The sequence below is a fragment of the Symphodus melops genome (genome assembly GCF_947650265.1).
Source record: "Symphodus melops genome assembly, chromosome: 15".
Taxonomy (NCBI): Eukaryota; Metazoa; Chordata; class Actinopteri; order Labriformes; family Labridae; genus Symphodus; species Symphodus melops.
Window position 1 is genome coordinate 3,693,184 of NC_136705.1, and position 27,578 is coordinate 3,720,761.

Sequence of the window (27,578 nt, forward strand, 5' to 3'; positions counted from 1 at the left end):
CTAAACTGGGCTCTCATAAAGTAGGCCTATCTTAAAGAGTTGCTCAGGGTGAAATGTTTTTTTTTTTTTTTTGGTACACCCTAAACGTGTGAGATTGTTTTGTTATGCATTTGTCTCAAATAAGAAACAAAAAGCTGGACATTGAAATGTTCGCTGGACTACAACAGTGTGAAACACATTTTATCAAGTTTTCTATTCCTGAGGAACTGGTCAAATTCAAAGTTTTGAAAATAATTCTTTTTTAAAAACAATAAATGTGCAAAAAAAAAAAAATGTATTTTGCAGTGTGACCTCAGTTGTTTTTTTTCTGTTGTAAGTCATACACTGATATGGTAATTCTGTATAAAACATTTTTTGTAAGTATTTTGGGGGGGATCTTGTCTTTCAAGAGCCACAGGTTGGATCCCAGCTCTACCAACTTCAAGGACTGCAGCTAACTGTGAGGCCATCTGTTTTTAGCAATTCTGTATTTATTTGCAAACAGTAATTCAAATACATTTTTAAGATATAAATTGGTTAGAAAAAGACCTTGCTTGCAATTTGTTTTAGTGTATGTGATTGTATATTTATGAGTCAGTGAGTATAGTGGGGGATGACAGGCCTTGAACACATTTCCATGCATCAATTTGGGGCCTGCAGAGAAAAAAACAAAAAAATGAAACCACTCATTTAGCACTTATGAAACGCGGACATAATGTTTTAAGACCTGCATATTGTTCTGTGTCCTTCCTCTCTCCTGTGAAATATGTGTGGGTGGATGTGCTTGCATGTGTGTGTATAGATGACTGGTTGATCTGTATTTTACTTTTGCCATCATCTGCCCAGGTGATACAAATAGAAATTAGCTAAATCTGGTACAGAGCATCTTTTCTCTTCAAAGACTTACATGTATTCTATTGTGGACATTTTGTCCAAACTAAGCTAAACTAAATTATTCAGAAAATAAACTACAACCTTTCTAAATGTCTTCAGAGCTTGAACTTGAAGGCACCACTTGCCGCAGTATGATGGGGTGCCAGTGTGTATGGGGCAAATGAAGCAGCTACATCAGCTGTGGTGGAAGGATTTCTCTTTTGTTTGATTGATAGTAAAACATCTGTCACGCACACATCAACAATCCATGATGTAAAAGACCTGTCCTGTTTATAGAATTATAAGAATTTAATGTATGAATATGACCATACATAAATCTCATGTCAATAGATTTTCCTGAAAAAATTGTTGACAAAATGTTGTCAGCTTTGCCAAAAAACAAAGATCCTCAGACAGAAATATATGCAAGAGTTCATGCTGCCTTACAACTCTGAAATGATCCGATTCCCTACCATGCAGCCTTACATCATAATTATTGATTTTTAAAATCAAATGTGGCGCTGTTTTTTTTCTTTTCTTTTATAGAAACAGTGGTACTGTGTTGTTTTTACAATATGCACAAATCCCCACTGGCACTTGTTCCCACCAATATTAAGAGTCCATTTTTGGCCAAATCCTCCTGAAACACGAGAAATTCTTTCTGGTTCAAGTGAGGTTAAAAGGCGGTAAGCATCGGATTGAATTTCAACATTTAGCATTAAGTACCTGAGGTGGTGTGATCTGTACTCTGGCTTCCTTTACGTTAGAACTGCCCACAGTGCTGGGAGGGGTGGAGGGTTGGAGGGGGTCCAGCCTGCCACTGTGTGTCTGCTGCTGATGTAAACTGATGCAACTTTCATTCAAGACAAAGCAACTTGAAAAAAAAAGAGAGAGAGAGAAACAGTGTGTGGGATCAGTGTCCACTATGAATAGCAATACACATGGAATGTTTGGTGGCGAGTTGCACCAGGGTTTCATAAAGCAGACCTAATAATTGATGACACTGTTGGATAACGATCAAGTGTGCGTGTTTGTGAGTTTGTCTGAAGGCAGAGAGAGGAGCAGTGACAGTGAGGGGGAGAGGGGAGTGTGTTTGTGTGTGAAAGATAAACACAGAGAAAGTGGAAGAGACAGAGTGAGTACGAGTGTGCGCCTGTGAGAAGTTTGAGAGACAGAAACTGAGGAGAGTAGGAAAGAAGTACGGTTTTGAGAAAAAGTGTAGGTGACTAATGGGCTCCAGATGAATGTCAGTATAGATGGAGGCACTCACACCTATATATTTACCTATTACACCTTTCCTCCAAAACACATCCGAATATCAAGCAGTGATACTTTCAGTCAGGAAAGCAATATTGGTCTAACTACTTATTTTATTGTCTATTTTTTATCAATAAACATTTATATTGAACACGTTAGTAGCCTTTAAAATAAAACCGAATGCATGGTATCAAACGTAGAATGCCTCAATCACTGTTTGTATTCATATAGAGAAAAGTTCACCCGCGCTAACATTTGCAAATTTGAGGTTGCCGGTTGACACTAAAAGGAAGCTGACGAGCATGAGGGAAATCAGGTGACTAGTGAGGCTTTCACAATTGCAGAAAACCGATGATATATTCAGGAGGAGTTCTATGTGTGAATGCAGCACGGGCTTGCAAGCATGGGCTATAAACTATGGATAACACATGTTTTCAAAATCAAAAGGGAGCGGTTTTTTTTTTTTTTTTAAAGCCCTCTCTGTACAGTGTGTGCCACTCATTACAATAACTAATCAGACCGATTTGATTTTTTAAACCCGTCTGTAAACAAAAATGGCTTTTTTTGCCAGTTATGTGTATGCATCTCCCCGGGCTCCTGGAACCAGCCTCAGGTGGACACCTGCAGGATTTAATACACCCCCATTGGCTTCATCTTTCAAGACTGGAGGTTGCCACTTGAGCAGGATATTTTCCAGAGAATTCACCTTGAGCAAGTGGGAGGGGGTGGTGACGTTTATATCCTGTGACCAGTGCATGGGACAGATTTAATGCATTGACGTGTGTTTGTGTGCGTTTGTGTGTGCGTGAGATGCCGCTGTTTTCTGCTCAGTGAAGCATTGCTGGATTGATGTGTTCCCAATGAAGTGCAATGACAATTAAACAGTAACTGACCTGCTATTTCCCTTCATTACCTCCCAGCTCTTCATGCTGTGTGGCTACATGTGTATACGTGTAAGTGAGTGTCTGTATGTGTTTATCTGTATCTGAGCTGTGTGTGTGTGTGCGTGTGTGTGTGTGTGTGTGTGTGTGTAGGTGTGTGTGTGCGTGCATGCCATGCAGATGTTGACAGTAAAGCAAGAGAGAGAGAGAGTCAGCATTTGCATACACACATACAGAAGGCCTGCACATGATGTAAAAATACACAAAAAAATTGCATGATTCCCGCACACGTGCAGTAACTCAAACTTTTCCGTCCCTGATCAGTGAGGGCGCCATACATTTTAAACACCTCCAGCAGGTATAGACTGTAAACATACATTCAAAAGAGCATCTTATCATGCCATCTTGTCTGCATTTTCTGCATCATTACGATGTCCCCCTCAGTCCCGCTTTTTATTTCCTTTCTCCACTCTTCTACTTATTTTTTCCCTTTCGAACCTCTCTTCCTCTTTCTGTTTCTCTCTTCTTTTTTTTTTTACCTCTCACACACACATAGGGACACAAACATCGCTACTTTTTTCCCTTCCTGCACAAGGCCCACCACATAGCCATTTGCATAACAATCTCCACTTGTTTTTCTGCTTAGATGGAATTCACAGCATGGTGCCTGCATGACTGAGACAGGGGTCATTGCTATGTATATCAGAGGGAGGGAAGGAGGGAGGGAGGGAGGGAGCGAGAGAGAGAGAGAGAGAGAGAGAGAGAGAGAGGAGGAGTAGGACAAGAGGGAGCGTTTATGGTTGTGAGAGGTGGCAGTTGCAAAAAAAACCCCAAAAAAACACCTAAACACAAAATCTCCACTAAAAACTGCCATTGGAATAAGGACGGATAAGCCGTTGAAAGTGTCCTTCTGCATGCCATCTTTTTAATGTAAAGCTACTTGAAGACAAGAAAAGTGGGAAAATGTGCAAAGATATCGGACACAAGCTTTTGTCACATTTCTAGTCTCTGTAAAAGACTGGATCAGGATTCACTACACAGAAGTGGGCTCAGGTTTCTTTTAACATGTCATGTAATGACATGGAGTCTCAACGCTGTCTCAGCCTAACGACAGGCTGAGAGCCAGAGCTGAGGCGAGTTTTACCTAACATCGCACCTGTCAATCATGTCAGCTACGTGCCTAACGAGGACAACATGCATCGTTCAAACATATTTGTTTGTTTTTAACCAGGCTGTAAACATGTTCATTTCTACTGTAAAATACTGACTTTTTGGCTGTTGTGTATATGTGACTTATTTTTGAGTGATATGCAAAGCAAGTTATGCATACAATAAAGGTTCTGAGGGTTATATGCTATGTGCTTGTTTTAACAAAAAAGACAATCATTGAACTGACATGATATTTTAAGAAGTGTGATGATTGAGAGAAAATACATTAAAAACTAACACATGCTTTGCTGTTTATACTTCAGTTATCAGTAGTGATTTGTCTTTGTCTTTGCAGAGATGTCTGTCCGTGTGTGTGTGAGTGCGCGTGCGCGTGCTCTCTTGCGTGTCGTATCATTTTTGGGATAAATGGGTCTCTGCTGCAGTGCTGAGTGTGATGGCTGGAATCTGTTTCTCTAATGAGACAGTCAGATGAGAGGGAAACATTGGCACGCACGAACACAGACACACACATGCAGCTTTAGACCGAACACATACACACAGGTCATAGATGCTGATAAATATACACAGTTAGAAGTGATGTGTGGACACACTGACAACAGTGGCGATCCAAACAGCAACATGAAGAAAGTGACAGGGTGACAAAGTAGAAAGAATGACAGCAGAGAAGAAAAACAAACAAGACAGGCGTGGGCGTTCATGGCGAGTTGGAGTCATCTTTTATCCTTTATTTAATCAGGTACTCTCGCTGGGATCGACTATCACTCTTTGAGAAAGACCTGAGAAACCAAAAAGTTGATTCTGAAGTGACAAAGAGAATTCAAAAAGAGAGTTCACTTCTGGCTTATGTTCAGCAATTCACAGAAAGTATAAAAAGCAACAGAGGGTGGAGTTGTAGTTCTAAAACTTGATCATGGATTTAACAGAAATAGGACCGACAAATTAAACCCCATTTCTCATGCTGCAGGATAACTGTGTTGAACATTAGCATGTCATTTGTTTGCATTGATTTTTTGAAAATAAGTAGCATTACTACAAAGCATGTCATGAAACTGCTTCATTGTGTTCCCTGTTCGGAAATGTGTTCTTCTCCATTCTTTTGTTGACGGGTGCATAGATACGTAAAACTACACGTGGCACTTAGTGTTGTCGTCAAGAACACACTCACAACGACCATGAAATACCCGAGTACAGAGTGCTCCGAGACCGAGTCAATAACAAGACCAAGACCAAAGGAGGGCGAGACCGATAAGACCATGACCATAAATATCACTGAAAAATCATCATCTTGCGTGCAAGCCTTTCAGTGGTGGTTTTGACCAATCTTCATATAAAATCCAGAGCCTGCTCAGCCTGAGACCGGGACAAGACCGAGTAAAAGTCCAGATTTCTAAACGAGGCCGAGACCTACAAATAGTGGTCTTGAGTACAACAGCAGTAGTCACTGCTATAATCAGATATAAAGCCTAAATTCCTATGACAGCGGTGGACTCTGTTGCTTCAGCCATCACTTCTGCTATCTTCATATTACGTCATGTTCTGCCTCAGGAATGCATTATGTGAAAACAGCTCAATTATTGAGCGTCTTCTAAACTAAAGATTGCAATTGGTGAATAGCTTAAAACAGCCTCACCATATTTGATTATTTGTAGCTGTCCATTTAAAACCACACACTATTCAGCAGCTTTGTGCTCAATAAGTTGAGCATCACCAAATATGGTCCTATGTTTGCATCTGCCTGATGACTCCCTTCATTTGAAACCATGTGTGCAGTTCCTGGTGAAGAAGCTCAGTATCAAACATTTTACACCTGATTGGTTAATGTGTTTATCAACACGCTGTCGAGGAGTAAAATTTACGCTGTACATTTCTGTGCATGGGGTGCCACAAGTGTCCAATCACTACCCCCCAACAGTATCATTGAGGTTGGGTTGTTGCTATGGTAATTATAAAAGTAATGACCTTGCAGCTGCAGCAGTGTGTTTTAAGCCTCTGTATGTTGTCAGCGTTCTTATTGTCCTATCTCATTCCAGCGACCTTGGAAGGAAGCTTTAGAATTTAAGAGAAACCACTTTTCAGTTCCTCATTGCGTCCACATTTTACACAACATTTTGCACTTAAGGTTTCGATCTTATCACACACATTTAAGAAACAAACCACACACACATAAACAATGAACAGTACTATCGAGTAATAGTGTGTGAAGACACGACAGTCCTTTACTTTAACACTCACCATGCATTGTGAGATCTGTATCGCAGCATGACATATTCTCAGATATTGAAAAGTTGCTTTTTATTTGGTATTGGGTCAGCATTTCCAATATGGCCACCGCCATTATTCGGCTTAAAAATCCTCTTCAATGTACAACGTCCCAATACAATGTAAAGGGAAGCTAGAGATGCACTGATTGGGAACATTAGAGTCTGATACTGAAACTAAAACACATTTAGCTGATTTTCCATTCAGATACTGATATTTTTTCTTTAAATATAAAAAACAATCAGATTTTGTCCAACATGTGACACTACCTTTTTTTTTTCCTTTCTCTGAGTCAGCAGTTAGTAACAAAGGCTTGCAAACGTTTACTTGATAGGAAACAACAGATAAACACCGGGAACTGACTTTGCTTCCTGCAATGATGGGCCGATGTCTCTATCAATTTATACCAATGTTAAATAGATGCATTGTTGCATGCACTACACTGTTATTGTCATGTACTCTTACATCATAGATTCCTTTTTGACAATTAAAAAATATATATTTCAATCTGAAAAAAGAATTATGCTTGTAGTGATTTGCCAAATGTTTAAATAATGTACTATTTTTTCTCCCTCTTTTGTACAAGCCAGTATAACAACAACATTGTATTGCATAACATTGTCAATTTATATGCTAAACTTCTTTCACTCTCCATTAACAGGTATTTCCCTGAAAGAAAAGTCCACTTAATATCCAAACCATAACCATCATGGTGGGTGGTGGTAGTAAGAGAAACTATAGATCTGTAATAACTAGAGAGGTATTCGAACCTCCTGTGTGCTTTAATTTCTCGAAAAGAGCCGTTTGCCTCGGTGCAGGGTGGAAAGGAAAAGGCCTTTTAATGGAGATACACTCAGAGCTGATTGCAGGTCATTACACCACCACAGGGAGAGACCAGAGGAAGGAGCTTAATGGTGGAACGAGGAGAGCGCTCGTAAACCATCACGTACACACACACGCCATAAAGCCAACGGTCCCTAGTGAAGACACAGTATCAATGGGCACTTCCACACACTCTCCAGATCTCACTGCTTATCACACAAGAAGAGGCAGTGTCACACACATACAAACACACACACACACACACACGCAGAAACTGACACGCCACACTCCTCCATTTTTTTTCTCCATGATTATTCTATCATGGAAGAGTTTGTTTAAGACCCCATTAGAATCAAAAGGGCGACAATCTTCCTAATCAAGCTTAATTTATTAAAACATCAGCCGCGCTATTACCATTAACAGGAAGAGGCAGGAAGGCAGACAGCGGGAAGCGGTGGCAGAGGAAACAAAGAGATGGAAGAAAGAAAATGGTGAAAAAAGAAACCGGGACAGTAAGAAAATAAAATCACGAGAAGCATACCGTCTCTAATTCTAGAACAACCGTTTCTGTTTTGTTGTTATTGCATATGCTTACTGTTACGTGGTTTTGAACTCATTTAAATCAATTGTAACCAAACAGGAAATAAGGATATGTTTTTTTTTTCTTTGCATATCACGTTTTTTTTTCATGTTTTATTTAAACATTTTGAGAATTTCGATTTTTGAGTACCAAGTTTAAATGGTACTTTTCAGACTAACATATGGCTTCTTTAAGGATGGCTAATCAATATATATTCATTAGACAGAATTCATTATATGCTGGAAAACTGATTTGATGTCAAATGAAGAATTAAAATAATTTTGAAAATATACAGAAATATTGGTTTACCTGACAAGTGGTCACTTTAAGTTGCCTCTTCATGTCTCAATGTCCTGTATAGTTTTAAATGTGTGTAGTTAAGAGCTTCATTGGTGAATAGTTGAATACATACTTGCTAATGATAGTTGTAAATACACTCTGTTTTTTCTAAAAATCCTCATATGCACACTCTTCTTCTTGTCTTTTACCGTACTTGAACGTTCCAACTGGGGTTGGATAAAATAAGGATTGTCTAAATGATTACACTAAAGGTTGCATATTGATGAAATCATATGTCTTTGATGAAATCATATGTCTTTCAGAATATTTTGCTCAAATCATTTCATTTCTTTAGAATTATGACTTTGAGGATTTTTATTTATTTATTGCCAATCGCTTTGTCCTCAAATTCTATCTATTGACAACAGAATAAACAGAGATAAAAACAAGGGATACAAAAACCTCTCCACACAATCTCATAAAACCATTTACATGGAATTCATTGAAAACGAGTGTCATACCTAGAACTCCTTTATTAAAGGGATACTTCACCCATTTTTGCATGAAGCTTTGTATCATTAGAAGCATGGTAGTAGTGTTGAATGGTCATGAATCCAACCATCAACACTACTACCATGTTTCTAATGATACACAGCTTCATGTAAATGGGTGAAGTATCCCTTTAACTCACTTTACAATGACTTATTATTCTATGAATCTCCCCCTCCTTCACACATGAAATACAGAGTGCAGATCACCAACTATCGCAAATAGACCTTTTTATGGTTTACAGGGTTCTCTATATACACTCACAAGCCCATCTTCAATGCTCTTCCCACTAAGTAGTAATGCTCCTTGTGTGTATTGACATACACCATTGACAAGTCAATTCAATTTACCTTACGAAAATGGTTAGTGTTTTTATTAGGTTAATTAGCCGCCCCCCTGTGGGAGTTGCGGGAAGAGCAAGATAAGCGATGAATTCACGGCTCTTCCTGTAATGGACAACAAGCACAAGACTGGCGGAGTATAGTCATTAGTCATCACAGAGCGACTATCGCAGGTTATGAAAACACAACCGCATTGAACGTCATTTATATCTTTTATGAGAAATTGAAAGGATTTGTACCACAGTTCTACACAGACATGATCACTTGTCATGGGGAGTACAACTCGGATAGATAATGAGACTCTGGAGGAGGTAAATGAATGGCTTTTTTTTAGTGGTACCTTCGGTTGAACAACCGAATGGATTGCTAGGTAAGTTTGGTGCAAACATCTTTGTTCCTCTGGGTGAATTTAAAATGAAATGTTGTCTTAGTTTTTATTTGTTTTTACCTGAGCTGACTTAATAGTTTCAAACAGTTTTGGAAATGGTGCCATACATCACCCCAGTCAACAACAGAGTCACGGCTGCAACCCGATCAAAGTTCATCTTCTTTAATTGCATTAGCCGTCGAAAACAGCCTGCAGCTCTACTGTTGCAGCCATTTCAGTCTGTTTTGTGGCTGCTGGCTGGGGCAATAAACTGAAGAGAGTCCAACCTTTTTGGGCCAATTCATAATTTAGACCTCAAGTATTTTATAGGGCCAAGCAATAAGATAATCTGAACTTCTGCTTTATCACTTAACCATCAACTGTTCACAGCAGAACATTGGTCTTAAGGTTCACTATTGCCTTTGCCTTGAGGTGGTTAACAGATTTGGTACAGCACACAAACACTGTGATTTAATGTAACATTGAAATAAATGGCCCTGTGTCAGACTTAAAGCTAACTTGTTTTGTAAAGCTGTATAGCCTGTCCAATATTTACTCAAGTCTGTCATCTTGCGCTGACACTCTTCCTGTTTCTCTTCTTAGCTTCATTCGTCACCACCCTCTTCCACCTCTTAGCCTCAGCCATTATATCAAACCAAACGGTACTAAGACGGGCTGACCTGCTTTGTTTTAGCTGAAGGCTGCTGTTTGAACTTTTGCCATGAAGTCGTACAGTACACACTTCTTTCAAGAGGCCCACGGCCAAAATCACATATAGAACTAAAAACATGTGACCAGGCTGCTCTGTGGAAATGGGAGGAATGCTAATCTCCCTGATTAAAGTTATCACAATAGCATATTTAAAACTGCCATTGTAAGGCTGGATAACTATAATCATTGAAGTATTCCTTTTTTAAACATCAGCATGGTAGACCTGCTGGCTTTAGCAATTAGCTTAAGGCACCACTGTGCCTAAATAGCATATCAACCTCACAGAGTCCCTTGCCTCGCTGTTGACTCTTTTCCAGTGTTGGTCCCTCTCTAATGAGCCCACTAATAGGCTGGACACATTCAGGTGAAGTTTTGTGACTGAATAACTGAAAAGCGGACTTTTGGCGAAGACAAAGTGAAGAAAAAAGTCAGAGAGCTTGACCATCCTAAATCTCAGATATCTGGTGTATGAATTCATTTTTCTTGTTTGGATCCATCCCTGGCAGATAAGCGTAAAGTCAACACTTTCCCAGGGGAACAAAGACACCAAACACATTCCATCTGCAAAATCAGTGTACACTTAAACTTGATGTGACACACACACACACACACACACACACACACACACACACACACACACACACACACACACACACACACACACACACACACAATGTATATGCAGATGTCAGTGCTTAAAAATGACATCTCTGTTTCTACAAGAGGACAGCACAGAATGAAAACATTGCATCTGACATGGACAATGAACATACACCATCATATCCCCTGTTGAGTGCACACACAGACTCATGGTCACACACAGAGTGTGTGCGGTGGGGACGGTGGACAGGCGGTGCAGGGCTCCCTTGCCGAAAGCCTTATTGATTTGGATAAAGGTCTTTTGATGAGGCAGATTGCTCATCAGGCTGGAACGACATGCTTCTAAGATGTGACGCCTTTTCAGACCAGCCCAGGGGCACATCGACCAAGGCTTGGCCATCCCATATATGTGTGTGTGTGTGTGTGTGTGTGTGTGTGTGTGTGTGTGTGTGTGTGTGTGTGTGTATTTATCTGTGCTTGTCTGACTGTCTTTAGTGATCACACTTTGGATGAGGCAGCATTGATTGGATTGAGACCCATCTGGGTCACCGTGGCCCCACCCTGACATGTCCTCTGTCGGAGGAAGGACACCAGTGCCACTGGGCAGGGAACTTCATGGTCAAGCCACAACACATACCAGACAATGCTTCAAAGGCGATTAACAATATTTGCATGAAATAGATTTCATTTGAAGATGGGACAAAGCTTTTGTTTTAAACTATAAATTTAAGTTTATGTAAAAAATTTATGGTTTTACTATTCCTACATTTGAATTATTATTGACGATTTTACTTTAGGCCTATGTTATTGGCTCAAGTGTCAGACTAAAGTTTCATTGTAATAGGGAATCAAATAAAAAGCCAGAAAGATAAACTAATTGCCTACAAGTGTTTTTCTCTATTGTGCATCTTAAAAAGACAAAGCAACACAACTTCCACAACATTTTTCTAGTTAAAGGAATGTACCAATATCCTTTGTATTATATTTATATTTATTTTCTTATATTAAAAAAAAAACAAAAAAAACAAACAAACTATAATTACCCCAGAGGTTCTCATTCAATACATCTCATTAAATAAGGCAACTTGGTCAGTGGCCCTACGCTTCAAAATGTGATGATTCAGGTACCGCTCTCGCGTCAGTAATACATGCTGGGGTACACAGATAATCGTTAAGTCGTTAATATGCAACATCTGATCAGACAAATGCAAGTGCATCTTAGCTTGTGACACGGGGATACTAATTATCTCGTTAATTTTGAAAAATAGAGCAGATTTTTAAGTTCACATGTGAATGCAATACGCTTTAAAAGGTCTTTCATTGTGATTATTTAAATATGCAGAGCTTTTCTTTGCATGTATTTCCTGGTTTTGTGTGTTTTAACTTTGCATCATTTATGTTATATCTGCAGTGTATTTTCTGTCCTTTCAGCTTTTGGCAGCACATTCTTTAGTTACAGTGCATATTTGGGGGCAGGGGACTTCCAAATGTTTAATTTAGCATCATTTCAGAATTTTCAGCATGGGATGTTGAGGATGTTGTTGTTGCGATTGTCAGCCGTCATATGAAAGCCCTCATTGTAAGACACAAAGCTTCATCTGATATTCATGGAGTCTTGAGTGATTGTCCAACTAGCATAAAAGTAGTTTTCCTATATAAAAATATATGATGGTCGGTTGGGCTCTGGGCTGTATAGTCCAAAGGAAGGCAGTAATGAAGTGGACTCCATCAGCTTAAGCCACTGCCTCCTGTTTTTAGCATGGCTGAGATACTGAAGGTCTTAATAATTGATTAGAATTGATTTTAACCCAACCCTGACCTAAGCCAGGATGGACAGGCAGTGCAGCCCGAGCTTGAACGTCAGTGTTTATGTGTGTTTTTAGGTTCGGTCTGCGTGTTTGCACGAGTGTGAGCGGTGAGCGTTCACAGTAAAACCCAGAGAAAAACCAGAGGCAGAGTGTGTATTTGTGTACGCGCTCATGGTCGGAGAAAAGAGGGCAGCGCGCTCATCTTTAAAAGCTCCAGACGTGTTCCCAGAATTAAATATTTAGGCAGACGAAGCCTTGACCTCCATGTGCTTGCAGAGACTCTTGGTTCCCATTGATTTCTGACGAGACAACTGGGACGCCATTACATCAAAATGCACTATAGCCAGCCTCAAGTACCCTCTGACACTCTCGCCAGCTTAACCCCCCTCCTACCAGCCCTCATTGGACACTGCACACGTGTGTGTGCCGGTATGTCAATCCAACTCAAGGTCTTAATACAATATTATCTCCCAGACATTCTTTCACCTCTCAGGGCTGTTGACCAGTCAAACTCACAAGTGCTGAAACAATGTATTTTGTGTGAGCTCCAATCACTTACCTGTCAAGAAAGCAGATCAGAGACGGGCAGCAGCGAAGAGCTGGAAGACACAACATTAGTATTCTTCCACCTGAGACAAAGACAAAGACAGATTAAGAGTCAGTTAGAGAAAGGGATCACGTTTATATTGTGTTTAATCCCTTGCATTTAACAAGGCTTTAAAACATCAGGTATTCAAATAAAAATGACAGTATCCTGAAATGTAGGATCCAAAGAGCTGCTGTGATTCCACCCTCTGTTTAACACCTTCCTTTATTGCTCTGTTACTGTCTCTTTGATATTTGCAAGTTTGTCTTTTTATCTTTGCTTGTCAAAACGCAATCAGTAAAGTGCAACTTCGCCTGAAGTTCCTGCTTTTAATAAAAAAAAAAAAAAAGTGCATTGCAATCTGGAAGGGATTTGGTACAAACAGGGTAAATATTAAAATGTCAGGTGATCTTTTTCAGCGCTTTTCACATCAAAACTGTTAAAACCTATTGTTCCTCCAGATTTCACTGTGGCTTTACAATGTGTCAGACGCAGGCACTCCAATGAATCATAATTTCTTCCCAGCAGGGAGTTCCTGTTGAAAGGTTCCAAGTCACTTTAAATGTGTTGGTGCTTGTTTCCTGAAAAAAAATCGAGCATGTGCAGAAACGTTCTCTGTCTTAGAGATCGAAGGCACTAAAACTCCTCATTCACAACATTAAAATCATTCATTTTTACCTTAGTGTTAACAATTTGGACATCCAAAAACCTCTGCCAAATGAAGAAACCTCCTGTGTTGAACTTCTGTGTCTCCATAGTTACGACACACACGTTCACACGCACATATGAACCTCCAGCTGATCTTTAATTTTCGTACACTGGTATGCATACCTGTTATAGTTAGTGGGGCAGCTGCGGCTCAGTTGGTAGAGTTGTCTCAACCGAAAGGTCAAAGGTTCGATCCTAAGCTCCTGCAGCAACATGTCCGATGTGTCCTTTAGCAAGACCCTTAACCCCCTCTGCTTCATCTGCAGCATTTGAATGTGCATGAATAGGACGAGTTTCGTCTGATGGTCACTTGTACCCTGAAAACTCTGCCATCAGTGTGTGAATGTTTGACATGTGGTGTAAAATCTTCTTAATTTCTATCTGAATGAGGCTTCTTAAGACCTGCCTCTATTTGTGGCAACACCTGGCTAACACATTCAGATGGGCTTTTATCTTGAGTTGATGAATATTGTAAATCAAAGGATTACTGAACACAGAAAAAAAAAAACATTCACTCACATGGCCAAGAGTTCTTTTTTCTTTCAAACTGGACCAAAGAACTCTGCAACTTTTTCTGTTTTTTTGTGCTAACAGCATCAATTCCTCAGTCATTCTCTTTCACTCCAGGCCTCCTGCAGCTCACATTCCCTGGACTAATCTTCCCTGGTTCAATGTTGTTCAATTAGATTCCAGTTGACATGCATTGGAAGTAGCCAGTCCTCCTCGTAATTCAGCCCTCTTTATAGCCAATCTATTTTTTAATAAAGGTTCAGAGGAAAACATTAAAGTATTGATCTTTATTTATCGACCTCGGCCCAAAGCATAGTTAAAGCTGACACAAATCAATCAAAATAAATTTAAAATGATGATAGCACATAGGAGGAGCTTGCCGCCTGTTTCGGGGAGTAATTAGGGGGCTAGGCAGAGGGAACCCAAGGCAATAAGAGTAACCGTTACACACATACGTAGACACACTCACACACACAGAGTGAGCTGCAGAACTGTTTAGCAGGCTGCAGATTAGAAATTTGTTTTGTATTAAATGAGACGACTAAGAGGCAAGGTTAATGAAAGGGCACAGCACTTTGGGGCCGTAGTAATCCACTGAAACCCTCTCTTCACTGAATTTAATGTTCAGCTTGCACACACACACACACACGCAACCCCGTGAGGCAGCCTCTGGGACATCCTCTGCTTAACAAAAACAATGGGTATTAATTTTAAAAAGTGAGAGAGAAATGGCTGGTTTGTGTGTGTGTGTGTGACAGTGAGTCAACTAGCCCCCAGTGCATTAACTGATTTTAATCTGCCTGATGATGTCCACTGAGCAAAGAGGTCACAGAGTGTGTAGGTGTACCCGAGGGACTTAACAGTGCGTCGAGAGGAACAGCAGGGCATTCTGGGATGATCCAATAACTGGTCTCACCTCCACTGCCCTTTGGTGCGTGGACATCCTATCCAACAATTAAATGGTTTGAATATTAAAGTGTGGCATACAGGTTGTGTCATGTCAAAGATTATTATCATTTTTTATTTCATATACTTTATTGAGCCAGAGGGGGAAATTCTGGATGACTGGGTGGTTGAGAGAGTGACGGTGAAAAGCATCCAGAGGAGAGCTCTGACTGCTATTTAAAACCTACGTAGGGACTACATAAGGTCATATGAGAAGAGATACACATGACCTGCTTAGGTTTTTAGTTACAATAGTCAATTTGAATAACTATCAACTACAGCATTTACCATTCAAAACAAAAGCAACAACTGACTGTGAATGAAACATGTTGAAAAGCCAACAACAACATTACTACCACATTGCCCTGCAAAAATAATACATTCATTTTTTACCATTTTTACAATTGTATGTTTGCAGCACATTTAATGCTAATGCAGTTGTTTTGGCTTTTTTAGAACGTGTCTTTCATTTGCAGCGCGTTAAAGTTGTTGCTTTTACATTTCTATTATTCTAAATTAATATCATTTCTGAATGTGCTGCACGTTTTTTTTTAACAGTCATTTCGGCCCTTTTGGTTCAGTTGCCCTTCTTGGTTGCTTATGTATCAAACATGATGAGTAAATGGTAAATGGACTCGAGCTCAGCACTTTTCTCGTCTTTTATACTTAAAGTGCTTTTACACAGAAGGTCACACCAAAACTTTCACACACTGATGGTAGAGGGTGCTATGTAGTGATTTATTCATAAGCTTTCATACACCGCCGACAAAGCAGCAGGAGCTAAGTATCTTGTCCAAGGACATATTGGACATGTTGGTGTAACTGGGGATTGAACCCCCAACCTTTGAAAGGTTGAAAGATGACCCTGATGAGTGCAGACTAACCAAATAGACTAACCTGAAATGACCATCCAACAAAAGATCCCTGAGGTCCATACAGTTCACAGTAGACCAGATTCTTGTGTCAGTTTGGAGCAAACACTAATTGTTATCGAAAGCTCAATAATTGTTTAGTTAGTTTTCTTTACGGTTTTTTTTCTCCCTTGGACATAAACAATATAATAATATTGAACTGACACAGCAGAATCCGGGTTTCATAAAGAAGGTCTCATATGCTTGTAATTCTATGGTCTGATCCATTTCCCACTTGTTTACATTAAAAGGGCAGGTTTGGGCACGGGTAGCATAGTGGTTAGTTTGCATGCCCCATGGACCACGCATGACGCAATAGTCCACCAAGCGGGCAGCCCAGGTCTGAATCCAAGGTGCATGTTGCTTCCTCTGTTTTGGTAAACAGTCTTTGGTGAGAACCTTTCAGCTTACTGGGGCCTTTGTATGGAGCTTGCATGTTTTCCATGTGTCTGATTGAGATCACATCAGAAACTGTAACATCCTCCCAAAGATATGCAGCCAGGTTACAGAAATTAATCATTCTGAGTTGACTGATTATGACTGCCAGCGTTAAATGTTATGCAATTGAAATTCGGCCTGCATATTAATTTTTGACTCATGTAAAGAACATAAACATTCTGTAGAGACAAAGAAAATATGTTTAATCCCAACTAAAGCCATCTTCTGTAAGAGAGTAAACAGTTAACATTTTTATAACATTTATATATCTTTAAATATATATATATATATTTAAATATCTAGAAATATTGCCAATAAAAAATATAAATGTGCAAATACAGATTTGTAAAGCTCTTGCACTGCCCAGACTCCACTTATGATATAACATGAACTGTCCTGCCATGTTCTAACTCATGTCCACCAAAACCGCCATCTGTGAGCCTTTCCTGGGTTAGACACTGAACAGATGGGAGTCTGAAACCTGCTGTGTGTCTCCTGAGATGAAAAAGTTTAGTATAAATACATTAAAAAAACCCTCTCTTGTAAGGGGAGGGATGTGTCCACTCTCTTCTTTTAGTAGAGAACTCAATTCAGATTGAATATTTAGTGTATGCATTATTGAAGTCCATCAATACTAACAAGTATTATATTGGTACACAAAGTAAATGATCAATGGATTTGAGCTTGTAGAGCATTTTTCTAATCCACTGACTACTCAAAGTGTTTTTACACCGCATGACACACCTACACATTTACTATGTAAAGTAACTAATGCCATTCATACGGCGTCCACGAAGCAGCAGGAGCAATTCGGGGTTTGGTGTCTTGTCCAAGGAACTGGGAATCAAACACCTAACCTTATGGTTAAGAGACAACCGCCTCTACCAACTGAGCCACAGTTGCACCATTTAAAGTCCCATTTAAATTGAGTGAGCTCCAACTTTCTGAACCAAAGAAAAACATAAACCTTCACCACTTCAAAACACTCTTGTTCTAATAAAAAAAAAAAAAAAACTTGCAGTGAGCCCTTGAAAATTCATTGAGTGATGGTTTTTGAATGGTCAGTTTGAATCTTTTTGAAGAATTTCAGCAGGAGAATCCAATCTAAATACAATTAAACACCTCCTCAAGTGCTGGACAGAAAAAAGCTGGAATTTTATCGTGTGCTCTTTGCAGGTGTAAGCAGTTTACACATTTGGGCTAAAACTCAAGGAGACAGGTCTTTCATATTTTGTATCTAAAAAAAACCTCAAACTCTGGATTGAAAAAAAAATCTCCCTTTGTGCAGTATACTGAATCAAAGTTTGTGTTCTTGTACTTTGCTCAAGGAATATTTTTTTTCTATTGATGTATTTGGATTTCTAATTTTAAATAGAATAAACTCAATGTAATTAAAAAAAATATGTATTGCCCCTTTTTTCAATTAACAGTTCTGTTGTGTCTCTTAGCCTTCTGTGTTTGACATGTGCTAAATAAATACAGCAGTCTTATTTGCTTTTGGAATATTTTATGCATTAATCTTTAGAAAAATGTCTCTCGTGTGAAGAACGGCTTGATTCATGAACTTTTATACAAAGTTATCCTTGAACAAAATGTAGATTGATCAAACTGACACTTTACAGTGGTGTCAATCCTAATCACTTTTAGATTATGTTACCTGAGAACAATATATTACAAAATCTGTCCTCTTCTATTTTTGAAAAGACCAAGTCGTCTCATCTCGGGGTATCCTTGGAAAAAGATGAGGGCCGCTGACTTTTTTTTCCAGAATTCTGACTCTAAGATTGAAGTTAGAACCCCCCCCCCCACACACACACAAACACACACACACACACACACACACACACACACACACACACACACACACACACACAAACACAAACACACACACACAAACACATATCAGTGGCCCTTATCATCTAACTATCCTAGTTGAAGAACGAAAACTGGTTATATTCTATCACACGTTCATTTAATTTTCTTCATTCTGCCTCTCCCTCTCTACCACTGCCACCATCTCCCTGCTCTGGTGATCAGCTGACTTTGGGAATTTACTCCTTATGTAATAATCCAACCAGATTCTGCTGCAACCTCTCTCAACCAATCATCCTGCTGTCAAACTTTAAAACCTGGTCTCTCTCTACCACAGTCAGTTCGTCATTTCTGTGTGATCGCTGCGATGCTCCTCCGCCCCCTCACCTCCATTCCAGCTCAGCAAAGTTCAGATACAGCCTTCGAAACCCGCTCCTCATCACATCCTGCTTTCTTCTATCAAAACCACCACCAGGGTCTAGACTTCCCTCCCTAATTCTAAACTCCAGATTAAAGTATAATTTGTGTATGTTTGCATATGAAAGAGAGATACACTGCATTATATTATGGAATGAGAACTAACCACTGAGGTTTCAGTACCATGGACAGCGCCGGCAATCACTGAAATTACAACTGAAGGGAGAGTGAGTGTCAGGACAAAGGAATATTGGGTTTTTATTTTTAGGCTCAATGACAAGTGTGCTTAGGATCCAACAGAACATTGTTATTGATACAAATTTGGAAAACAGATTTTTAGAACAAAGGGAAGGCACTGACTGGGTTCTTACTTACAGTCAACAGGGGAAAAAAGTAAATTAACCAACACATGTTGAGACCACATGACCTTGGTTCAGATAGATCACTGTGACTTTTTTTACGATTTGTTCTTTGATGAAGAAAAGCTCAACAGCATGTTGTTATTGGCAAGTGATTGTGTATTATATTGATTTCAACAAAACTTGTAACTTGTTTCGAGAGTAGTGCTGATAGAATTTTTGAGCTGTGTCTCGAACTTCATCACAATGACCAAATAATAATAGTCTAAAAACAGTTTGTATGGAAACAAGTTTGGGTATTTTTGTGTCAAATGTATTCAAACAACAGTTTCACTTGATCTGAAGTATAATTTAATGGTCTTCATTATTAGACAGTCAATCAGTGTTCCTCTCAGATATGAGGGCTCATATATCTTGCAGTCTTTCTTGACCAGCTCCTCAACTTATTTACTTCAATCCCAATATTCATCTTACTGCCTTTATTTCAACTCTACACTAAAATCTCTTTTTCCGAGCCAAGGAACTATTGGAGAGCCAGCCATTTCAGCCCGGGCAAAATATTAATGAGTTTACAAGGACCTTCCCGGTCTAATTATGTCGAGCAACTGCTGTCTCTTACTGGGCCACGGCTCCCCGGGGAGAACACAAATCTACCAGGCAAGCAAAACTCGCCTACTTTTGACAAAACACTCGACAAGCGAGGATACAAATAACGCCGGCCATCCTTCATTACCACCGCAGCGACGAAGCCAGCGAGATTAATATCGCCGCACAGCGTCGCCACCCCAAATTTAACCTGAAAAATACTCAACTTTGGCATTAAGACAACGGCTATTAGCGAAGGGAGGAAGAGAAGGAGCTCAGTGTACCCTCGAGCAGAGCTTGTAAGAGGGTTCCAGAGACTGTAAGTACAATTAAACTGATTGAATATGACCTTTGGGTAGACGGAACTATTTAACATGTTCATGAAAGTTTCTCCACCGTGTTGACATTTGAACAGTGACACTGACATCAAACATTGTAAAGTCTAAAAAGACTAGGGAGGGGTCTCCTACCTAGCCTGCTCTTCGGATTGAGGAAAAATTGTGGAAATGTTGCCACTAAAGAGCCCAGATTGACCTAAAACCAAGTATGAGTTTTTAAACAAGTGGTTTTCATATTAAATTCTACGTACTAAAACATCTGCTTTGTGTTCAGCTTTAGGTAGCTATCAATCATTACTATCAGTGATGAAAACATTACACTCACCTGAGTCATTTTGATTGGTGGATACAAGCAAACACAGTTGTGTTTTGTGTTTGAGTTTTAGACTTTTGGTAAGGTGTGTTGATGCATTTCTGTTATATTAAAAACTCTCATCATTCATTTAGCGAGTATTGTTTGCACATATACAACAAATTTAATTCCTCCAACACTCTAATATGGTAAAAACTTAACACCAATGGGCCATAGTATTTATTTGAACTGTTTTTTGTTTTTTTTTATCATCATCATCAGCCTTTTATTCTACTCAAATCCAGTGTAAAGTGTTCTTTTTAACATGATATTCTAGTACATACATACTTCATGAGACAAGTGGATGTGTGTACACCTCATTTAAAGGTCCCATATTATGCCCTTTTTGGGGTTCATATATCTCATTTATGTGCCTCGTAAACTATGTTCACAATCACTAATGTTCAAAATAAACGTCTGTTTTCATGTACTGCTGCTCTGTGCAGGCTCTCTCATCTGCCTGTGTTTGCAACACTCTGAAACCACCACGATCAGGGTCCCCATGTGGGCCTGGTCTGATCTGATTGAAATCCGCTCTATTGTAATTTGGCAGTAGCTCAGCATGGATGTCACATGGGCGTGCAGCACGAGCTTGGTCTTGCTACAATGAGCTGGGGGACTAGGGACCAAGCGTTACATGCAGCTAATGCTAACATGAGGAGGTTGGAGAAGACGCGTTTCCGTGGACTTTAAATTTGTGCACATAGATGAAACATGCACAAGACACATAGAAAATACACTAAAGAGCATGTAAAACGAGAAAAAAAGCTGAATATGGGAACTTTACTTTTTTTCCTTAAGCCCATTATTATATTTAAATTATTGATGATATAACAATGGCCCTCAATCACACACAAATGTTATGGTCAAACTGCAATGCAGCCATCCAGCTGCCATCAGAGTTGTGGCCATAAACGAGGCTTAAGCTCTCGTGATTGGACCTGCTCTGTCTGCTCTACTACCCGGATGTAAACAAGAACCCTAAACTGATAGCATTAGGAGCTGCTAATCAGCAGTTTTTATCTGGGTAGCTAAGAGACAAATGTATGTAGGTTGTGTCACAATATTTAACACAGGCCAGTTGATGTTAACCTGCAGGGTGGAGGCTGATGATGCTAGCAATGCTAAAGTCAGCAACTACTGGTAAACTATATTACATCTTACATGCAGACATATCTTTTTATACATTTTGCTTAATTTGGACTTTTTCTGATCATTTTTTCTTGTCATTAAGCCAGAATTTAAATTTCTGTTTAACTGACTTGAGAAAAAAGTCGCCCCTTATTTCAATAAATAAATTATCATGCTGACAGCCAAAAATATTAAGGAAACCAACAAATGTCTTGAACATTTAAAGTCTCATTTACAAAAGTTTATATTCTGAAAAAAGTTTGACCAAAGTTTGAACAGAAGGATTTGAAGTGGTGAAGCTTGTTCTGAGTATGTCCACTTTGCCAACAGTCAACCATCATTGAAATACAGCTCAGAGGACCAAATGACATCACCTCCATACCTTATGCAAATATTCAGCAGGATCCATTACACAGCATGAGAGATAAGTGCGTCCAGAGCAGAGCACGGCCCACTCACACTCTCCGCTAACCTCTTGTACATTATATTTTCACTCACACACACACATACAGTGAGTAGCACATAAAGCAGAAGTTTGCTCACACACACACTTATCTCTCCCCCTCTAATACAGAAATAAGGCACTTGACACTGCAGCGATGGCAGTGACACTGTGCATGGTGGAGGTGATGGAGTATAATGGCCTTTTAAATCTGTATTCCCGGAGCAAGAGAGATAGCAGAAAAAAGAGGGGTTAGCATTAAGCTAACTCTGACCTCATCTGCACTTACAGGTTGTATTTACATCCACAAGGAGCTAACCAAAAAAACGGCAATGGTTTGAAGTGGACTCTGCACTTTTTATTTTCCATTTTGTGAGTAGCACATGTAGCACTTTGTCCTCACTGAATCTATATGATGACTCTGTGACTTTGAGTAAAATTATACAAGCTAAGCTCACCGAATGCACTGGAAGCTTCTTTTTGCCTTTACCAAGAACCAAATAAATGTGGATGCAGTGTGATAAATCTGAGAAAGAACACTGTGTATTAAGATGGACAATGTGTTTCCATCGTCTTGTGTTGTACACAACTAAACGCTGCAGGACAACTGAGCTGACAATCCTAACATAAAAACATCAAATACAACGCTTATTATGCATTTCAACGTTTAGTAGACTTAATAATCTCTGACACATTATGTGCTGGTTCCAGCAGTGTCTGCCTCTATTAGACTCTACCTATCGTTTAATGCCTGGGTACATTACAGCACCCCTACAGATTTTTTTTTTTTACCTCTCAGTGTTAGAGATGTAATACTACTTACTGTACGATAATAATATTCCAATGTCAAACTTATCACTCTCTTTTTTTAAAGACTTGTCTGGTTTCTGGATTGCTGCGGCCTAGAGCTATACAGGAAGTTATGATGAAATAATTTGACAATGGTGCACTGGAGTTAAAAAAAAAAAAAAAAAAAACGCTACATGCAGCACCTTTATCTTTCAACAACATCAACCCTTCCACCCCCGTGACTACAGATATAAAAAGAGAGCGATGAGAGAGGGGTCAGCGCTGGCCACTCTGTTTTTTTTCTCACGCCTCAATAATAGATGTTTTAAAGTTTAAGTGCTGCCAGAGGGCTGCAAGCCCTGCTGTTCATTAAGTCAGCCACCGCCATGGAGCAGCATTTACATCGACAGTGCTCTGAACGCCTGCTCTGTCTGAGCAATTACATCTGCTCTAAGTGCGGCAGAACAGGAAGAGGAGAGGAGAGAGGAAAGGGAAGGGAAGAGAGGAGGGGAAAAAAAGGGAGGAAGGCAGAAACGTCCAGGTTTAAATATAAGAACGCTGCATTGGAGGAAAGGAAAAGAATTAGAAACTCTTGTTTCAAACAGACGGTCTCACACATACATAAACGTAGCGCTCCAGGCAACATTAAAGCGCCATGAGATACCAGCAGCTACACTCATCGGCACACATACACGCAAACAGTAAGGACACACTCTGAAAAGTGAAACACAATCAGTTGCTTGTGTAGCCACAACAGGGGAGGCAGAGAGAATAGCCTTCGGCGACATATGTGTTCTATCATGCTTGTCACCACAACACGTTTCATCTGCTAAATATGCTCAACCAGACAACAAATCCGCCAGAACGCTACGAGCAACACAAATTTGTTTACAGACGCTCAGTGACGTCTCGCTAAGACATCTAGAGGTAGACAGCAGACAATGGCGAGGAATAATACAGCTGCAGTTAGGAACATTTCTTTCACTTGTAATCCCTCTGCTGTCTATTTATACACCAGGAGAGGAAGCGCAGATATGCAACTAGCACAGGGAGGAGCTGTCTTTAAACTATTTCCCACACAGTATGTTTCCTTTTAAGATAGAGCCCCTTCATTTGTGCACACATTTTCTAGGCCAATTCTGCCGTGTGACCACTTAAAATGAAGCAACACGGACATGCAGTTAAAGCTAAAACAGGTTTTTCATTTTAGAGATTTAAGGAACCTGAGGAAGTAAAAACATCCAGTATTTTATTCGGATAAAGCAGAATGTGAGATTTAAAGATGCAGAGACTGGCTTGAGAAAAATCTCGGTGTCTGATGTCTTGGTGAATCTGGAAAGGGATTTAAAAACCTGTACAGATAACCTCGTGAAGGATTCATCAAGAAAAAAAGCAGAGAAATAAAGATAATTAAGAAACAATGTTGGATGAGGCGAATCTCTGTGTCTCTCTTTCTCTCAGCTTTAGGATTGGTAGCTGCTGTTCTAAATCATTCTTACACTACATTCATTACATTGATATGACTTTGTCTGACGTTAACATTTCTTATTATCCTTTATACACAGCCGTAGCAGAGTGTTCAAAGGACTGCACTATAAATCAAAAATGGTATCGTTATCACTGTATGAGCTTTCGAAATAGAAACATTACAAATATCTGAATTATTTGTGAAAAAAAGAGTTTCATTGAAAGAGTAAAATTCTGTCTCAGTCTGTGCACACTTCAGCTGTTCGATGGAGGCACAGGTATGATGCTTCTAAAACATGTTGATGCAGTCAGATGACTATGAGCTAGCTATCAGCTAGCTCTGATAGCCAAATTATTGCTTGATCGAACTGTGTGTTGGGTTCAGGAGGGACAAAGTATTGTTTACGAGACTAATGTCACTATTTCATTTCAGAAGAGCAGAAGCCGCCTTTTGAAAACATACACAAGGGGGGCATGTTGTGAAGTTGTGCTTCACAATGAAGGAAATACTTCTCTGTGTAGTCTTTAAAACAGCAGCTTGACTTGTTGCAGATATGAAACTACATGTGCTTTTGGCACATCATCATCACGTTGTCATACAATAACAGGACTCTGCAAGAAAGTGGGGCTTTTCTGAAGAGAGAAACACACTGATCGTGTCTTTTGTGGCAGATGAATAGGCTTTAAAGTTCCCCTGTCATCAGTTCTGTGCAGGAGGATGGTTGCGACAATATCATAAAGTAACACAGAGCTTTTTATAGCACATTGGTAAGCAAATGGTGAAAGTTCATGCCACCATGCCATAGTTTTCTGGTCTCTGCATGCTGCATGTCAGAGTCCCCCCCCCCTTTATGCAGAGAATATAACTATTTCTGCGTTTTAGGAGAAAACTGAATTGATGAAATGTAACTGATGGCTGGTCTTTTTGTTGGTTTGTTTGAGAGAAAGAGGTTGCTTTAGGCTCTCGGCTTTAAACCCTGTAGCTCTTGCAAATTTGCCACACCACAAAACTCATTTGCCCATGTAGTCTGAACTTGGCTGTACGCCTGAACACATTTGAGAAGCCCATTTGGAGATGTTTTCTGCACTAAAATGGTACAATGCTTAAGAAAAAAAAAAAAATCCTATTTAGCGGGACTTTGTCTTTGTGAGCGTGGCGTCATGCTAAAAACCCTATTTTCACCGAGAACGGCCGTCCTATCACAAACTCTGCAGGGGAGCCACATTAGAGGTAATGTCATCCACAGTTTAGCCCTCCACTCTTCATTCCTCCATCTCTCCCCTAATGAACTCCCACTGAATTACCACTTCACCAGCGCCCTGCCTTTTTATGATTCTATTTGTTTATCTATCTCTGATTTCCTCCCTTGTCTTCTCGGCGCCCGGGCACGCACCGGCTCTTTAATTTTATTGGCCACCGTTAGCGTGCGGCGAGTCAAAGCATTTGGCTCGTCATAAACCCCCCTCTCCCCACCACCAAACACCACCTCCACCCCTGTTTGTGAGATTAGCAGATTAGGGTGCTCATCAGTCAGGGAGGGACCCCCGCCGTGGAAGGCCGCGTCCAAATCACACAAACATCTCTGGAAGGCATTGTGCCGTAATTGAATGCGCAATAATTTCCCCCCATTAATACATCGCTCATATCGCGGCTTCCGCATGAAATGCCCACATTATCTGTTGCATTTCTCTGTTAATGTCTTTGCTCCTCAACAGTAAATTTAATAGCAAGAGAGGAGTGAGTGAACAAGTGAAGGAAGGGAAATATTGGCACGTTCTCATTTTTCATTCATCTATTCTAAGTGGATGTCACAAGAGAGAGCAGAGAAATGATCACACCTGAATCCAGCTGCTCCTGTGATGCCTCTCACACCTGCTGAGGTTCACGTCCGCTGACTAGAAGCTGCCCGACAGGCATCACTGACTAATGTTGCTTCATATCCTTTTTGAATAATCCTCCATTTTATGGCGTTAAGGCCTCATCACATGTTTTAAGGGTCTCTCCGTTGACTCTAAAACCTTGGTGATCAACTGATGTATCACTTAATGAACCGACAGAACCAACAACTCTCTGTCCATGGGGTAAATACAGAGGTTTGTTGCTGAAACACACTGTACTGATCTCATCCAAAATGTGCAAATCAAACAGCCAAGAATTTCATTAAAAGTCAATTATGCCTTTTTGTTGAGTCTTGATCATTAGCAAAAGTGTTTTTTTTTTCTTTTAGGCCTTATTGTTCCTGGGAGTAGGACATCTGAAATCTCCTTCTGTGAGGTGCAGTGCATCCTGGGGATTTTGGAAGGTGTTTCTTTAAAAAGATTTTAAAAAACGGTTTTCTGTTATATTGGTACATAAAATGATAACTGGTTTACAATCACCACTAAGCCTGAATTACCGCATCAAGAATGTGCATCATGTAAAATAGTATACAAATGATTCTAACCCCCCCCCCCAAAAAAAAAAAAAAGTTATTGTTTTGGATAATTGAACAAAATATTGTTCAATTCTTCAACACAGGAATTTTTTTTATCCCCAAAACTCATTGGTGATCGGACAAACAATGATAGTTGTATCATGTTAACATGGGTTATTTTTTTCCTATTTATTAAAGTAAAACTACTGGGCCACTTTCACTACCGATCTATTGGTTATGTGAGGAGTTTGCTCTTTGTGTCGCCTCTTGCCTATCTAACAGTCAAAGGTCAAACAGTCACTTTTAAAGTAGTTTGTGCTGTCACTTTGTGTCTGGTTGGACATCAACCCTGTTGCAGTGATATCAGGATTAAAACATTACAATTTTGGAGTTGCTGATGCTGAAGGTGTTTAGTGCTCAGGACACTGAGAGGTGAAGCTGATGACCTGTTTTGGTTTTTCATTAAGGATGGGCACTGACGGCACAAAAACAGTCTCAGTGGACACAGAGCCGAAAGGACTGCAGAATATAATCGTCCAGAATATTATATTATTCTTCCAATCAGGTTACTTTTGTCATTCAAACTGGACCACTGACATCCTGTAATACACTGAATACACTTGGGATAATTACCTGTATGATGCTGTTTAGCGACAGGTGAAACTCTCGCAATTATCTTGTTTGTTTGGTTTTTTTTGGGGGGGGGGTTGTTTTCTCATCAAGGAGTGAAAGAACCACACAATCATCGTCACTGCTTGATCATGCTGTGTGATGAGTACGAGACATTTTGTCTCATAATGAACATTTTCCACAATTAATAGAAAAATCCACTCAGTGGACTGTGCAAGGTTTCTGTGCTTAACATTTTTTACGGATTTGAAAAACACAGATTTGAAAA

General features: G+C 39.7%; 1 long non-coding RNA gene across 3 annotated transcripts in view; it reads right to left on the bottom strand.

The window, feature by feature from the left end:
* The window catches only part of LOC306836000, a 139,298-nt gene that overhangs the window by 40,643 nt on the left and 71,077 nt on the right, over window positions 1-27,578 (bottom strand). For all 3 annotated transcript variants that reach the window (XR_013780721.1, XR_013780722.1, XR_013780723.1), the window contains one exon: window positions 13,036-13,105. This is a non-coding gene — a long non-coding RNA (uncharacterized lncRNA). The remainder of the gene's footprint in view (window positions 1-13,035; window positions 13,106-27,578) is intronic.